Genomic DNA, 16,944 nt, shown 5'->3' with positions numbered 1-16,944 from the left:
AATGTGGACTGCACAGAATCTCAGTGCTCAGCTGTGTCCCAAGTTTGACTCTAGATGTGAACCTAGCATTGCATCGAATAGACGCTCATGCAAGTTCAACAGCACTGTGCCTCTGTGCCTTGAGAAAGCTCTCATCCTAGAGCCATTCTGAGACTCTGTTTTCATAATAGGGTCGGGTGGAGTGGAGGTTCACCAGATTAGAGAGGGGGAGGGAGAAAGGAAGGGGACATGAGAATCAGAAAGACAGTAAAATGAATTGGACATAGCATTCCTAAGTTCATATATGAATACACCATCAGTGTAACTCCACATCTTATACAACCCCAAGAATGGGAAGTTATACTCCATGTATGTAGGATATGTCAAAATACACTCTATGGCCATGTACAACAACTAAAAAAGAATAAATATATATCTTTAAAAATCTCTTTGCTACACTATGGGTTTTACAAATAGTCACGAAGGAGAATATTTGAGCCCTTGTAAGACAACTCAGGCCTGGAAACTGCTAGGAGACTGACTTATCTTTGCAGAGTGTGAGATGAACTCTTCAAGGAACAGAGAGTTGCAGGGTGGAGGCATCCAAAGGCTACCACAGAGCAACATAAAAGTAGAAAGTGGAAGGAGGCCAGTACTGTGCACTGCACAACTCTAGAAGGTATCATGCACATTCTATTCCAGGAAGACAGTGCTTTCTAGAGAGAAGGGAAAATAAAATAAGTGCAATTTTTATTCAACTGGGAAACAAATATGGAAATAATATGCTTCTGTTTTGTTTTTATAACCAATAACTAAACAATAAATAAACCATAAATGAAACCCAAGTCTTAGGTTTAAATAGAGCCTAGAGAAAAGAATCAAATTCACTCAAAGTTTTCTAGCTAAGGAAGCCAGATTCATGCCAAGTTTCTAATACCACATGTCTCAAAACACTAAGAGCAAAACAGACACTCTGAATAAAGCAACTCAGTAAAGTGCTTAGAACCAGAAAGCAAAACAGTACCCTTAAGGTTAAGTCTAGATGCACCTTCATTCAAATATACAGGGAATTTCTGTTCCCTACTCCTCTTTGCCACATGGTGTCATCTGTTGGCCCAGGGTGCTCACATGTTAAATAACACAAGCTTATATTATCTTTCAACTCTTGCTCCAAATGAGCAGCTTGTTTAAAGTTAAAAGGTATGTTCATATAACCGGTGGGATTCTACATCAGGTGTAACCAGAAGAATGAGAAATCGTACTCCATGACATGTGATGTATCAAAGTGCCTTCTACGGTCATTTGTAACCAATTAAAACAAATACAAAATAATAAACTGAGAATAGCGTTATGGCAAAAAAAAAAAAGGTATGTTCATTAATTGTATTAACTTACTACAAAGGTGTTTAAATCAAGCAAAGAAGAATTTTAAAGTTAAGTGTAATATTCAGGAAGAAATAAAAGTAAATTGGCTGCTTACTTTGAATAAAGATCTTATGTTTAAGAATCATGTAAGAAGCTGGGCGTGGTGGTGCACACCTGTAATCCCAGTGGCCCAGGAGGACCAAGAGTTCAAAGCCAGCCTCAGCACCTTAGCAAGGCCTTACACCACTCAGTGAGACCTTGTCTGTAAGTAAAATACCAGGGTGGGACTCACTCCTTGGGTTGTGAAACGGTTGTGAGTCAGGCTCAAGCTTGCAATAAAGACTCTTGTGTGATTGCATTGGATTCGACTCCTGGAGGTCTAGGGGTTCCACGAATCTGGCATTACAGTACCTTGAGCCAAGGATGCTATTAAAGATGACTTGATGCCCAATTTTTAAAATGCCAACAGCCATTGCATCACTACAGTGGCCCATACTAACTCCTATAAAACACACCTTGGAAAGGAAATCATGGTGCTCACGCCCCTGCTCAGGGACCTGCCTCCTAGCCATCTAGCCACTGAGGCTTTTTCTCTCTCCTCTGTTACAATCTCCCAACCCAGGACTCAACCCAGGTTGATCTCACCCAGAATTGCGCGCCTGCTGTCTCCCATAACAAAGAGATGGAATCTAGACAGATAAGCCAAGACCTTGTCCCAACCCATAGAAGTCACATGCTGAGTAAATATGTTCAGGGGCTGCCTGCAGAGAGCTCTCCAGGATCCTGGCCCAGGGGAGGGACTGGAATTCAGAACCCAACTGGGAAGACTGCCTCAAGTCAGTGTAGCTAGAGGAACTTGCAAAGGCAGCTGGGATGTCAAAAGAACTAGGCTTGCAACAGAAAATGCAAGCACTCAGAAGGAAAATACCAGTTTCTGATCCCAGAGCAGGCCAGGGTGGGACCAGCAGCATGAAGTGTTAGGTGTGAATCAAAAGCTGAAATTTAAGGCAATACCAACAAGATGATCCACAGGCAGGAGCTAATGCTACAAGGCTGCAGAATAAAGACCTTGAAGAAGATAGGGCAGCAACAGTGGGGAAGAGCCCCTGGTGTGGCCCTGTTTGCATCCCTGCAGATGGATTTTGTCATGGTCCATGCAAGGCAAAAGCCACTCTCAGGGCAGCTGGTCGGAGCCACAGCTTCTCTCTCACCTGCTTTAGAAAAGCTAGCAACACCCCGGCCACATCCCAGTCCAATTAAACTAATGCCTCTTGGTTGGAGCTAAACATCAGTATTTTTCAAAAGTTCTCAAGGGATTTTCCAGGACTGAGATGTGCTTGCCAGGCCCTGAAAATTGAGAGTGCGTGGTTGGTGGCACCTGGCACAGATGAGGAGCACACAGCAGGGAGACTGCAAGGTATCCATTCTCTCAGAACAATCTTCTCCCATTCCTTTAGTCAACAAGATGATACACCCATTTTCCCCACAGAATGTAAGATGCCTTCTCTCCTTATTTTCTTACCTGAGAGCTCAGACCCAGGGTTGTAAAGTCATCACAGATTCTGGATCCTTAGTTTCTAATTCTCTTTGCAGAACTGAGTCTTGCCTTCTTAAGACACACTCCATCCCAGCCCAATCCTCCAGAGTTGGCAGCATGGACCCAACCCCACATTCCATTGTTTATTTTTCTCTCCGAGAATAATATATTCAAGATTGTAAAGTATATTTTTGATAATTGGTGCAAAGAGTGGATTTATAGTCCAATCTGACATAAATCAGGCTAAAAATTTACTGGCAGAAATGTAAGTTGCATAATTACTCGGCAGCAGTTACGCATTCTTGACACATTTATCTTCTTGAGCCTGAACTCTGTACATGCGTGGACACATATGAAATTCCCCACTTGTGATGTTTCTTCTCTGGCTCTTAGAAACAGATTTATGAAGGTATCACTCTACAATACATAATTCTACTTTTATAATTTGGATGGCTGGGGTAGCCAAGGGAAGCAGCTAAACCTTAACATATTGAAGTCATCTCTTATTCTTTTGAGAGTCTTGAACTGGGTGGACGAATGTAAATACAAAAATGCAAAATAATTAACTAGGAAATTATTTAGCTGATAATTGAACTCAGGGGCACATCCTCAGCCCTATTTTGTATTTTAATCAGAGACAGGGTCTCACTGAGTTGCTTAGCCCCTACTTTTACTGAGACTGGCTTTGAACTTGCGATCCTCCTGCCTCAGCCTCCCAAGCCACTGGGATTACAGGTGTGTGTCACTGCGCCCAGTGTAGCTGATGATTTTGACTAACATTTTCTCTGGCTTGATGAGAATGGCTTCAACACTCCCTACTTAACCTATATGAAAGAAATGTACTGTCTAAACCATGTACCCAAGATGGATCACCAGGCTCTTGAAAGCTATTCCATTAAGATCCCAGGTCTGCTCTTCCCAACATGTTGGCCATTTGAAGATCCCTAGTAACTTCCTCCTAGAAATCTACCGGCACATCTTAAAATGTTGCATAAGTGACATTATCTGAAATGATGAGACCTTGGACAAGGAATCGAAAGACTCTGTATAATTTTCTTGAATAATGGTAAAGACTACAGAAGAAAATGGAAGATTTAGGAGTTAAATAAAGAAGGAGAGGGAGATAATCAGCTTGATACATCTGAAAGTGCTTCCTATGGACAGTCAACATGATGTGAAGATGAATGAGAGGACACAGGAAGTGCCTAGTGATTTTCACCCCCAAAATATTGGAAGGCAGATAGGAGATGGAAATGTTTGTAGCCTCAAATCTTTATACTAATAATAGCTGTCATTGAGAATCTATCATCTGTGTATCTCTTTTTAATCTTAGGAACAATCCCTTAAAAGTAGATGCTATTATTGCTTCCAGGAGGACCTGAGGCTTACGGAAGTTACAAAAACAAACAAACAAACAAACAAACAAAAACTTACATAAGGACACATACAACTGGTAAGTGAGAAAATATTGATTCAGACCTGTGGAATCGAATCCAGTGTGCCCGCCACACCATCAGGCTGGCCGCCTAGCCTGATGAGTGTGCGTTGTAAACCAAGTGAACCTGATGTCACTTGAACCTGATGTCACATGAATCTTTGATTCATGATGGAAGGGGCCTCAGATTGGAGCACAGTGATGGAAGATCATGCCCTGCTCCCAAAAAAAGTCTATAATAAGGGGAGGCTGAGCCACACTATAATCAAGGAGGTTTTGACAGGAGTAACCTGGGAATGGAAACACTGTAGCAAATGGGCAAATTAAGAACACAAGTGAATTGCTTTGGAATTTTGCTAGGGGCCACCTGGCCAGAAGGAGAAACTTCATCATAATTTCTGAGAGTTGGCAGAACTTCGTAGGAGTAAGAGGAGAACTGATAATTAGAGGTGTGCTATGTGTGGTGGTAATGAGAAACTCCCACTATTGGGTGTTTGCTACAGATTCTACCCCCATAACTGCCCACTAACTGCCTCATACTCTCTCTCCAGTCATGCCCAATGAGCAGCCGCTTCATCAAACCCACAAAACCTGGATGGACAACACTATAACTCACAAACTAGGAAGTAAATACCACCACACCACCACCATAACAACAAAGGTTTCTAAATTCCTCCAACCTTTGGATGCTTAACAGAAAGGACAGGAATTGTTTACCCGAAGCACATCATACCATGTATTTTATAAAAGAATCAAAGGATGAAGGTATAACTTCTAGTACATTCCAGGAAGCCAAAGTGTATTTTATTTGATTATTTTACAATATGTTTATTCTTTTAAGTCCAGAGCATTTACAGGGTGTTAACACTCTAAATGTGTCACTAGCACCAACTGCGGTATTATCAAAGTAAACCAAAAGAAACATTTTTTTTTTCATAGATATAGCCAATTATTATTAATCCTTTTTTCCCCCAAAGTATATTTTAAGTTGCTATGGCAAAATGACATCTCTGCTTTAAAAAAAATTTAATACAAGCAGGGAAAAATTATTAAAGATAATCTGAGAGGTAAGTACAGAAGAGCAATTGCCCCTTGGAATTCAAGTTGAATTCATCCCCCACCCCCACCCCCTGTGCCAGCAGATGTTTTGACTTAAAATAGTACCTTTTGTTCAGATTAAGTCTCAGCTCCCAAATCTTTCTGCTTTCAATTCTTTGAAGACGACACCCCAGAATCCAGTGTGAGGGAAGCAGTTTAATCCAGAGTTCTTAAAAACAGCTTGGTATTTTCAACTAAACCCAGGAGCGGAACGCAGGCTTAACTGGCCCCACCCGATTTCTCCCACCCAGATATTTTTCCTTTTTGTCCAGAAAAGTTTCATCATTCCAAAAGACGAAAAAAAAGCAGAAAAAGTGTTCACTTAAACCATTAAACTCTCAACTACTCAACCAACCTGACCAAATGTAAAATGCTTGATCCAGAGAGGCATTTATTTGACTAATTGAGAACATGAGCTGTTAATTTCTTTCATCCTCTCTTGTAAGAACTGGTTGCAGGTCCTACCGAGCAGCAGATCTAGCTTTGGTTGCATTTATTTTATTAATTAAATACACAATTATTGTGTGTCGATAAAATGCAAGGTACTGTGCTAAAAATAATGAGGAGGTATGTATGTAAAATATATGTAACACATTCACAAATCTTGCCTTTGAGGAGCTTACAAATCAACAGGAGAGACAACATAAATATAAATTGTTATGAAATGTAGTACAGTGAAATAAGTGTTAGGGTACAAGTCAAGTTCTGTGGGACTTCAGAGAGATGTGGACCACCGTTTTTTTACCCAGGGAAGTCTTCCTGGGGGAGGGGGCATTTCAAGAGTGAGGACAGAAGAGCCTTCCAAGGCTGCCCAAGGGAGAACAGGGAAAGGCTGAGGCCCCTTCAGGAAAGAGGTGGAGGTCATTATCATGATGGGCAGACTCAGGGAAGAATCCTATTCTTTGGAACTCACTTTGATTAGCTTGCTTTGATTTTGCCTCATTTCAGACTCAATCAGGTAATATCTACATACATCCGTTCATCTTTTGAGCTTTCAATACATAGACTCAACATTTCGTACATAAAATTATGAAATCAATCTTGCTTTTTCTTGCTTCTCTCATTCATTCAATCTCTCCCCAACACTCCCCGCCCCCACCCCCACACTCTCTCTCTCTCTCTCTCACACACACACACACACACACACACACACACACACACAAACCAACCCTAAAGAGGCAGGCCCTCTGTCTTTCTCCATTAAACAAGGGACCTGAACTTCAAGCTCCACACTAAACCCATTCAGAAACATCTGGAGGCAGACCCTGGTCCTGCTTCCTGGGAATAAAGGCAAAGGATTCAGGCCTGAGAGCAGACTTAAATACTTCCTCAGTCACTTTCTTTGCTTAGAAAAGTGACAGTTCTGTGTAATGCCACTCATTTTCTGCTTTAATGAAAACATTTCTCATTACCATAAAGTACAATGAGCTGCTAAGGGAACTCCTGTCGACCAAGGGCCTCCCTATGGGGCCCTGTCCTTGCAACTTCTCCCCTTGACCTTCCCTTCAACCATGGCTGCTGCAGGAAAAGAGGGCTCCACTGTTTTCTAGACTTCAACACATGCCACTTGTTTTTTTTTTTTTTTTTTTTTTAGATGATAGCAAACAATGGATCTGATTGGCTATTTTTCACTAAGTGTATCAGAAGATTGCAATGAGGAAATTAATCATGTAAAAATACTTGCAACTTTATGGATGCTAATTTTTTTTCCCTTTTTCTTTTATGGACCCTAGGTGATTGCTGCCACTCTATTGCACAGATAAAGTCATTTATTTGGGAGGAACTCCATGAACAAAGTCATGCAAATATCTAAAAGTGACTTCAACAAAAATGAAATTAGACTACAGCACTGTCAGAGATTATATTAAGAAGCAGATAGTAATAACTGTTGCTAAAAGTTACAGGATGAGGCTGGGCACAGTGGCACATGCCTGTCATCCCCAGAATTCAGGAGGCTGAGGCAGAAGTATGGCAAGTTCAAGGCCAGCCTCAGAAACTAGGTGAGGCCCTTGGCAACTTAGTAGGAGGCTGTCTAAAAGTAAAAAGAGCTGGGAATGTGGCCCATTGGTCAGGCACCCCTGGGTTCAGTCCCCAGTACCAAAAAAGAAAAAATTACAGGATGCTGATCAAGATGCCTGGTAAAGCAAATGCTTCCAAGAAAATGTGTCAACTGTTGAAAAGAAATTCAAAAAGAAAAAAAAATCAATAATGAAGAACTGAAGTTGTCAGAGAAAAAAGAGGACAGACAAAACATATTAATCTACAACAGATAAAGAAAGCATTCAACAAGATGGAACTAGAGAATATTATGGTAAGTGAAAAAAAGCCAATTCCAAAGAAACAGAGGCTAAATGTTTTCTCTGATATGTGGATACTAATCACAATAAGTATGTTGGGACGGGGGTCAGGGAACAGAGGTATTTTGGACTAGTCAGAGGGGAGTGTAGGGAGGGGAGAGGGCATGGGAGTAGGAATGATAGTAGAATGAATCAGACATTATTTCCCTATGTGCATATAGGATTACATAACCTGTGTAACTCTGCATCATGTACAACCAGACAAATGAGGAGTTATACTCCACTTATGTATGATGTGTCAAAATGCATTCTACTGTCATGTATAACTAATTAAAATTTAAAAAAAAATAGCATCCAACAAGAAAGAAACCTGGCAACCTCTTTCAAAGAAAACCAGAGAGCATTTGCAAACTATGATGGATCCAGTAATAATAGCAATTTTGAGTAACAATATTAAAGAAAAAGAACAATTTCAATATCATCTCAACTACCTGAAGAAAAGATTGCTACAATTATGTGAACCCATGAAAGTTCCTCCCCAAAGCTGAGATATTTAACTAATGTGTCTATTGAAAAAGGAGAAGACAAGAAACAGGGCTAATGAGGAAGGTCTGACATAATTGTAGGAAGAAATAGATAAAGAGTGGAGAACACAGAATTCAGGACTGGAAATATTCAGAGATTAAAGAACAAATTCAGATTGTGGCACATGAGGAAGAAGGTAAAACAGATGCCTCAAATGGGTTGTAGTGGGGTACTCTCTCTTCCAGAACTTGCTCAGAACAGTCTCAAAGCATACACACTTCAGAAAGAAATTTTGATACTAATTCCAAACCTGAAGGCTCTTCTAAAGAAGTTGAATGATCTTCAAAATTCATCTAAATGAAGAACTTGTCAACATTCATCAGTGAACCCTATAAGAAACTAGACACTTCTTAGAGTGTCTATTTTTAGATTGTTTTATATAAATTTAATGTTTATGAATTTATAAAACTGTTAGCTTATGATGGTATTATAGAGGCTGAAGCCTAATGTGCACTTTAAAATGAGCATCTAATGTAGTCCTGAAATCTCTATTTATAGCAGTTGCAAATCTGGAAGATCAATATTTATATTACTGTATCTTGCAATTATTCACCTAAAACTATAAAACATGAATAGATCTAATGGTATGTAATGGCTGAATGAAGCTCATTTATTGTTCAGCAGAGAAGACTTTGTCCTGACTTTTCATGACTTTGTATATGTAAAGTGTTTGTTAGTGCCTCATGAAAAAATAATAAGTGTTTGCTATCACTCAAAAAAATTGTTTACAGAATGCCCTCATTTTGGACTAGGCTCTCGTACTGGGTCCCAACAGATCAGAGTAAAAAGCAAAATGGAGTCACTCAGGCTAAACTAAGCTGTTTAACCTTTGGGATTAGAAAGGTAACAGTTAAATTTCCCAAACAGATCAGTTTTAATTGGCCTGATAATAAAGTTTTCTCTCTCTTAATCCTTATACAGAAAAAGGTAACCTGATGTAGTCTGATGTTAATCAATCAATTATTTTTCAGTGATTCTGTCTCTGTCCCCAGTTGAACCCCACCTTCAAGGAAAATAACTGAAATGACGAATCCATTTCTTATTCTTCTGTTTCTGTTTTCTTCCTCCTTTTTCTGTTTATAAAAAACCAATCTCCTTTGTTAGATCTATCATAAAACTTATTCTATTCCATGGAATGAAATGTTGTCCAATTCTAGAAAAAAAAATAAGTAAGCCAAGTAAACTCTTTAAACAATTGTGGTCATTTTGTCCTTTGACACTATAAAACTTTCCTGATGTGTTTCAAGATAATGTTTTCCAGGACATCTTGCTCATTGCTTGTTCATTGACAAAATGCTGAATGGAGTCATCACACAAACAGCAAACATCTCTATTTGGAAAGAGATGGCTGAAAAAAAAAAAAAAAAACAGCAAAATCACTTTACCAGACATCAGAGAATAGAAATTTTATTTGCTGAGCACTCAGAGAAGGAAATGAACTTCAATCCCCATCCTCCTCAGATTTGCTCAGGATTGTCAAGAGCTGAAAAACTTCAAAGCGTAAGAGAAATGCAGCTCAATTTTAGAAATACAAAGAATTTGGAGTAACTCATTTTGCCAAATATTTATGTTTTGTTACATAGTTGAACTGCTTATCAGACCTTCAGGAATTCTTCGTTTTTCATTTTTGTGCTTTTATTTCCTCTCCTATCTCCTCCTCCTCTCACTAGAAGCAAAACACTCTGTGGCACCCACAGCTGAGGTTGCTTCTCCATACAGGAACCAAGCCAGGCCCAGGGCGGCCAATCCCCATACCTCTGCCCAGTGCACCCAGAGCAGTGATCCTCCCCTGCCCCTGGCTCTCTTCTGAGAAGTGCCGAAGTCTCTAAGTTCTCCCCAGGAGAGAAACAAAAACCTTTTTTTTCCTGGTAAATGTCTGGACCCTTCTTGAGATCTTCTATTGGCCTGACTTCAGAAGGCCACCATGCGGGGGGGTGGGAGGTGGGGGGGACTTTGTGTGTGCAAACTGAGGCAGATGGGTAGGTAAGAGAGGTCCCAGGAGCTTTGGGAGCAAGAGGGACACTCATCATCGTTCACTGCCCAGGTCCCACGATGGCTCTGCTGTAATCTTAAAGAAATAGAGTATGGCTCAGAGGGAAGATGCTCATAAGAAATACGTGGAGCTGACACACTGACTTTGAACCCAGAGAAGGCTAACAGAGGCATTTGGGCAGCCTCTGATGGAAACTGAGCCAAGATGGTGGCGATTTGTATGAAGCTGACAGGAATCACTATTTTTCCTCACACATCTCCAGGATGGCCTCAGCTTTCAGGGCCTGGGGAGTCAAGTTCTGCATTTCCCATGAAGTTCTTCACCTCCCAGCCCTGGGAGCTGCTGAACCATACCAAGGATCCAGGTGGGTTCCAACCAACCCCTGCTAGCAGGGCCCTGCTGCCCCCAGGCTCTCCAGCCCACAGGGATACATGCACATTCCAAGATGTTCCACGACTGGGGAACTGGGAGCCCGGAATATCTGGAACCCACAGAAGGAAGATGTCCTCCCATGCTGCCGGCCCCCCACCCACCCCAATGCATCCAACCACATTTCCCAAAAGATTTCAAAGCACTGTCCAAGGGTGATATTATTTTCTAATATATGTTTATTTCAATTTGTACCCCTTTTGTTAGCAGTGACTTTCTGTTCCACAAATGTCACTTTGAATTTTTTCATGTGCTCTACCCTGTGGCTATGAGAACATCACAGTGGGATTTTACAATGAGGCAGCAAGAAAAAGACTATCAATTCTGCCCTTTGAAAAAGAAATACGTAACGTTGATGCCCAGACATGTACTGTGTATGTATGTGTCTATCAGTTTGATATCCATATCTCATAGGGTCAGTGCAGATGCAATGCAGTTCCTAGGACTTCCATTTCCTTATCTATGAACAGGACACAAAAATTCCACTTTATAAAGTCCTTGTGATCTTGTCATAGCGCCTGGAACATAACAGGCACTTGATATATGCTTGTTGACTAAATATGTGGTTGGATGAATAAATTTGGCCTTTGTTTCCTCTGCTCAAAATGTGTTACACTTAATTTACAAGGCAATTTGGAGGATTTAAAGGACATCGAGCTTTTTAAAAATGGTTTTGAAAATGAAAAACTTAACTGTAAAAATAGCAGATCCTTACTACTGTGGGACTAAGAGTATAGGTGCCCTGGTGTGTCTGACTTGATGTGTGTACCTCCTTCTCATACACAGTAGTACTAGTTAAGCTCCCCATACAACTGGGGGGGTAGAGCAGCTCATCCACTCTGGTTCTTTCTAGAACTTGGCTTCTGTGTGCCACTCCCTTCCCCATAAAACTACTGGACATGAGTGGAGTGCTTGAGATTGTAAAGTGTCTGAGCTCGACTGCACAGATGACCTGGCATATGAATTGAGAGTACCAACATGGGAGCCAAACTCACCAAGTTAGGGCACTGATTCCACAACTTACTAAGTTAACCCCACTATGCCTCAATTGATGCATGCAATAAGGATACTAGTAGAAGCATTTTGGTGGATTGCTCTAAAGGTGGGTATGTAAGAAAACACACCTAACGCATTTAGAGAAGTGCCTTAGATCTGGTAAGAACTCATTACATGTGCTATTATTATTGTCCCTCTGTCAATGAAGCTTGCAGTCTGCTGGAAAAGACAAACTATAATACAAAGCTAGAGGAATGACACAAGCAGTAAAAAGGTTATTACCAGCAGTTTGCTTTGGATGCAGAAGCAGAAGACATCTTTATTCACCACCTTCATCACCTCCTCTGTGTCATCTGTAGCTTGTCACTCTTCCCACATACACAGAATTCAAAAATAATGCCCCAGACTCCATCTGAGAACAAAGCCCAGTGTGTCTCACAATCATCACACAAAGCTTCTATTAATGAAGTCTGAGTTTGTGGAGCCATATCACACTGTTGGCTCAAATCAAGCTTTTGGTCAAATAAGACCCCCAGGGCCTCTGTACATCAGCTGCTGCCAAGTTCCATTTTCTCCTTCCTGTCGTCCTATAATTCATGTTTTGAACCTAAAAACAAGACTTTGCATTTATCCTTATTACATTTCATGTTAGTTTTGGCCCAGTATTCCAGCATAAGATAATTTTTAATCTTGATTCTGTCAACTATCTTACAGTGTCACTAGCACATTTAATTGGCACACCTACTACACCCTCATTCAAGGCACTGATAAAAATGTTGGCCAAAATAAAGCTGAGAGAGAAGCCCACCAGTTCAGCTGAAGAACCCTCTGCATATTTAAATGTGTCCACTGATCACTTTGGGCATGATTGTTCAAGCAGCTTTGAACCCATTAAGTGGCACCTGGACCACTATTTTATTCATAATACTTTGTTAATGCCTTGCTGATATTAAGATTACTGGGTCTGTGAAATTGTTTAATATCATTATATGTTGACTTTTTTTAAGAAAGAGTGAGAGAGAGAGAGAGAGAGAAAGAGAGAGAATTTTTTAATATTTATTTTTTTTTAGTTCTCGGCAGACACAACATCTTTGTTTGTATGTGGTGCTGAGGATCGAACCCGGGCCACACGCATGCCAGGCGAGCGCACTACCGCTTGAGCCACATCCCCAGCCCATATGTTGACTTTTTTCAGAGTGCTGATATCTTTTAAATTTGATGAGGGCACCAATTTTTATATCCTGGTTATCAATAAAGAACTTAAGGGATATCACTTAATAGATGACACAAGAATAAAACCATACCATGTGATTGTCATTTTTATAGTCCCATTTAGGCTTTAAGTTAAGGGGTGAATTTTTTAGGGTAGTTATTGCTTTAACAAAGAGTCTCCCAAATCTCAGGACTTGATAGAAGTTTATTTCTCCCATGAACTCACAAGATGTGTTCCTGATTGACAGGCTGTTTTCCACGTGTCATTCAGGAAAATGTAAGTTTTACTATTTTGTAGTTTTGCTCTCTTCTTGGTTCTTGCCGTTGTCTGCATTCAGCAGTTAATGGGGGGGAAAGAGAAAATGCTATGTGGAGTGTTTCCCTGCTCTAGGCCTGAGAGTCGTGCCCATCAGTCGTAAGAACACCTACCTGCAGGGAAGCTGGGAAATATGGTTTATATATGTGCCCATCTATGTTAGACAGTGTTTTGTCCCTCTGAAAAATATCTGAGGAAAAAAAATTAGAGAAGAAAAGATTAATTTGGGGTTCATGATTTTAGAGGATTCAGTCTACGGTCAGATGGCACCATTGCTATGGGTCTGTGTGAGGCAAAGCATCATGGCAGAGAGGATGTGGTGGAAGACAGCTGCTCAACCAATGGCAGCTAGGTAGAGAGGGCAGGGGAGCAATGAAAGGGCCAGGGACAGGATATAGTCCCCAAGGGTACCACCGGGGGACCCACTCCTTCCAACTTCCACCTTTCCAAGGTGGTGTCTCCACCACCTCCAATAGTCCATTCAGATTACTAATTTACCAATGGATTAATCCACTGGTGAGGTTAACACCCTCTTGATGCAACCACTTCCCCAAAGCCCTCTTCTGTACACTATTGCATTGGAGACTGAGCCTCAACACATGAGCCTTTGGGGGACAATCCAGACCCAAACCATATACCATTAGAGAGAAAGTGAATACAAAGCTTGGCTCTAAGGTACCATAGTTAGGTTGGACCCTCAGGGTATTTGGGGTCAAGTATGACACTAAACCTGAGAGTAAGGAGTTTGATAAATCAGAAGTTATAAGACATGGGTTCTAATCCCAAGTCTACCATTTATTAGGTAAATATAGCTTTGGATAAGTCACAAAACTTTAAGATTGGTAAGTCTGTGATGGTATCTTGGCCCATTGTTGAATTCCCAGCCCTAGCCCCAAATCTGGCACATAGTGGGTACAATAAATGTTTGTTCAATTGTTAAGTGAATAAATGAATAAACTTTCTGAAAGACTTATTTTCTTATCTCCAAATCAACCTAGCTGATGGAGAATGAAATCTACCCAATTATGATATGTCCATGTATCAATCATTCATGCATATATACATATATGTACACTAATTAAAATAACTATAATTATAATAAAAGAGGGGTCAATAGAGTACTGCAAGAAGATGGGGGAGGGAGAAGAAGAGGAGATGGGAAGGTACTTGGGAATTAGATGAATCAAATTATGTTATATGCATGTATGAGTATGGCATAATGCATTCCATTATTATGTATAATTATAACGCACCAATAAAAATAAATAAATAAATAAATAAATAATTTAAAAATCAACTTAGTTGAAAAGTAAGAAAATTATATGTATTTGGAACTATTAGGATTGAAAACTGGTAAAACACAGATTAAAACAGTCTCAAAAATCTCCTCTGTCATCTTACAAAATGACATCTCTACTTATAGCTTTAAATTATAAATAAATTATAAAAGTAGGAAGAATTGGAAGTTATATCACTTGTTAGGAAATATGATTGGTGCTGACAAAAGTTAGGCTTCTTAAGAGAAAGTCACTGGGTATAATCTCAGTCAGTCTCTGCATGGTTGGGGAAAGGGGTTTGTTGTACAGAAGTTCAGCAGAGGTTAATGAACAATGTTTCAGGAAACCGCTGTTTGGCCCAGTCCAAAGGTCAGCTCACATCTGGAGGTGGGCCTGTCTGGAGCCTAGTTCAAAGGTTCAGTTGCAGATGTGCCTAAAATCAGATTAGCAAAGGCCTCCTGACTCTATGCTAAGTATCCCAAACCAAAGCGATTCCATTTTTTTATATGCATGTTATGAATATGGCATAATGCCTTCCAAGGTTTTGTGTTTTTCCTTGACATCATAGAGATCAGATTAGGACCACAGCTACAAAAATGCCTTGGAAATTAAAAATCACTGCAAAAAATCTTGAGTATAGTTATTCTATGACACTGCATAATAATGTTTCAGTCAACAATGGACTGCACATATGGCAGTGGTCCCATAAGATTATGATGGACAGTGACACCACAGCCATCATCATAATTTCACGGTGTAACACATCCCTGTGTGTTGGTAGTGATGCTGGCATAAACAAACCTACCGTGCTGCCAATTGTGTGAAGTCTTAGCACACAGGATTATGTGTAGTATAACTACATTTCTGGCTTATGTATTTATTTTCCTGTACTTTGTAACATTTTAGAGTATATTCCTACTCATAAAAAAATACTTATTGTGAAACAATATGCTGTATTACACTGACAGCAGTCTCACATTGTGTGTACTGTGTCTCTTGATGGCATCTTCTTCTCTCAGGCTTGATTTAATCTCATGTTGGTTTATTCATCATGGCTTTAAAGACAATAAGCTAGTGTGTGTGTGTGTGTGTGTGTGTGTGTGTGTGTGTGTGTGTAATATAGCCTAGGTATAAAGCAGGCTACATCATCTAGGTTTGTGTAAAATGTACTCTATGGATTCCCACAAGGATGAAATCACCCTACAATGCACTCCTGAGAAGACATCACTGTCCTTAAGTGATACATGGTCACAATTACTCACAATTAGAGTTCCATTTGTGTCACATTCTATGGACTAATCGCTTCAGTGTAGTTTTCCCTTATTATTCACTGCAGAAACTACACACACTCCGAAACCATTCAAGATAAATCTGCACCATTTGTGTTGAATTCTATGACTTCAAGTCTGGCCACCAACGTCCTCTCTAATTAAATTTAAGAAGTAGGCACTGAGTGTCTGTTAAGGTGAGAATATGTGCTAAGATTTGGGGTAATGTAAGGATTGATATAACCTACTCTAAAATAAATGACAACACTGAATCTGTAGTGTGGATCCATCTGATAATTTTATATACCAGATAGAATTGCTTAATTTGTTAATAAGAATATTTAACAAAGAAAAATTAGAATCATTACTGAAACTTGATTAGCTTCTTGTAGTTGATGAAGCTGGCTTTGAACTCGCAATTCTCCTGTCTCAGCGTCCCAAACCCGCTGGGATTGCAGGCGTGCACCACTGTGCCCATTTGGAGACCAGATTATAGATAATTTTAAATGCAAGAACAGGAAATTTAGACTTTATTCTACAGGTAACATGGGGGCCAACAGCAGTTGCTAAGCCAGGAAACCACAAGGTCCAAGTATTATTTTAGAAAGATCCATCTGAGCAGGCATGGTAGCACATACCTGTAATCCCAGAGGTTCAGAAGGCTGAAGAGGAAGATTTCAAGTTCAAAGCCAGCCTCAGCAACTTAGCAAGGACCTGTCTCAAAACAAAAAATAAAAAGGGCTGGTGAGGATGTGGCTCAGTGGTAAGTGACCCTGGGTTCAATTGAGAGGGAAAGAAAGAAAGAAGGAAGGAAGGAAGGAAGGAAGGAAGGAAGGAAGGAAGGAAGGAAGGAAGGAAGGAAGGAAGATTCATCCAAGAGATTTTATCCCAGGCTACTCAGAGGAAGGTGTATTAGAGGGCTACTATAGAAGTCTTAGTGTGAAGTCATTAGTTCTTAATCTGAAAGTGGAGAAAAGAAAAGAAAAAAAAAAAGAACACAGATGAAAGTCCTTCTAATTCTGATAACATGGCAGGTTGGCATACTTTGAAATTTGTCCCTTTGGATGTGCCTAAGATTGCAGGATAAAATGCAATTTTTTATTATTTTATTTTAGGTGAAACTAAAATCACAAGAAAGAAGAGAAATCAGCGAAGAA

General features: G+C 40.1%; 1 protein-coding gene and 1 pseudogene across 2 annotated transcripts in view; one reads left to right on the top strand and one right to left on the bottom strand.

Moving 5' to 3' along the window:
• The window catches only part of CALD1 (caldesmon 1), a 208,842-nt gene extending 203,242 nt beyond the window's left edge, over nt 1–5,600 (bottom strand). Inside the window, exon 1 of the mRNA XM_081282836.1 lies at nt 5,481–5,600. The gene's annotated coding sequence lies outside the window, so the exon portion shown is untranslated. The remainder of the gene's footprint in view (nt 1–5,480) is intronic.
• Nucleotides 5,601–7,545: 1,945 nt separating this feature from the next.
• On the top strand, nt 7,546–8,650 carry LOC308643489 (centromere protein Q-like; annotated as a pseudogene). Its single transcript has 2 exons — nt 7,546–7,552; nt 8,063–8,650. The product of its transcript is annotated as a centromere protein Q-like (transcript).
• Nucleotides 8,651–16,944: the final 8,294 nt, after the last annotated feature.

The sequence above is a fragment of the Spermophilus citellus genome, assembly GCF_964194105.1.
Source record: "Spermophilus citellus genome assembly, chromosome: 3".
Classification (NCBI taxonomy): Eukaryota; Metazoa; Chordata; class Mammalia; order Rodentia; family Sciuridae; genus Spermophilus; species Spermophilus citellus.
This window is presented reverse-complemented; position numbering and strand designations above follow the sequence as displayed.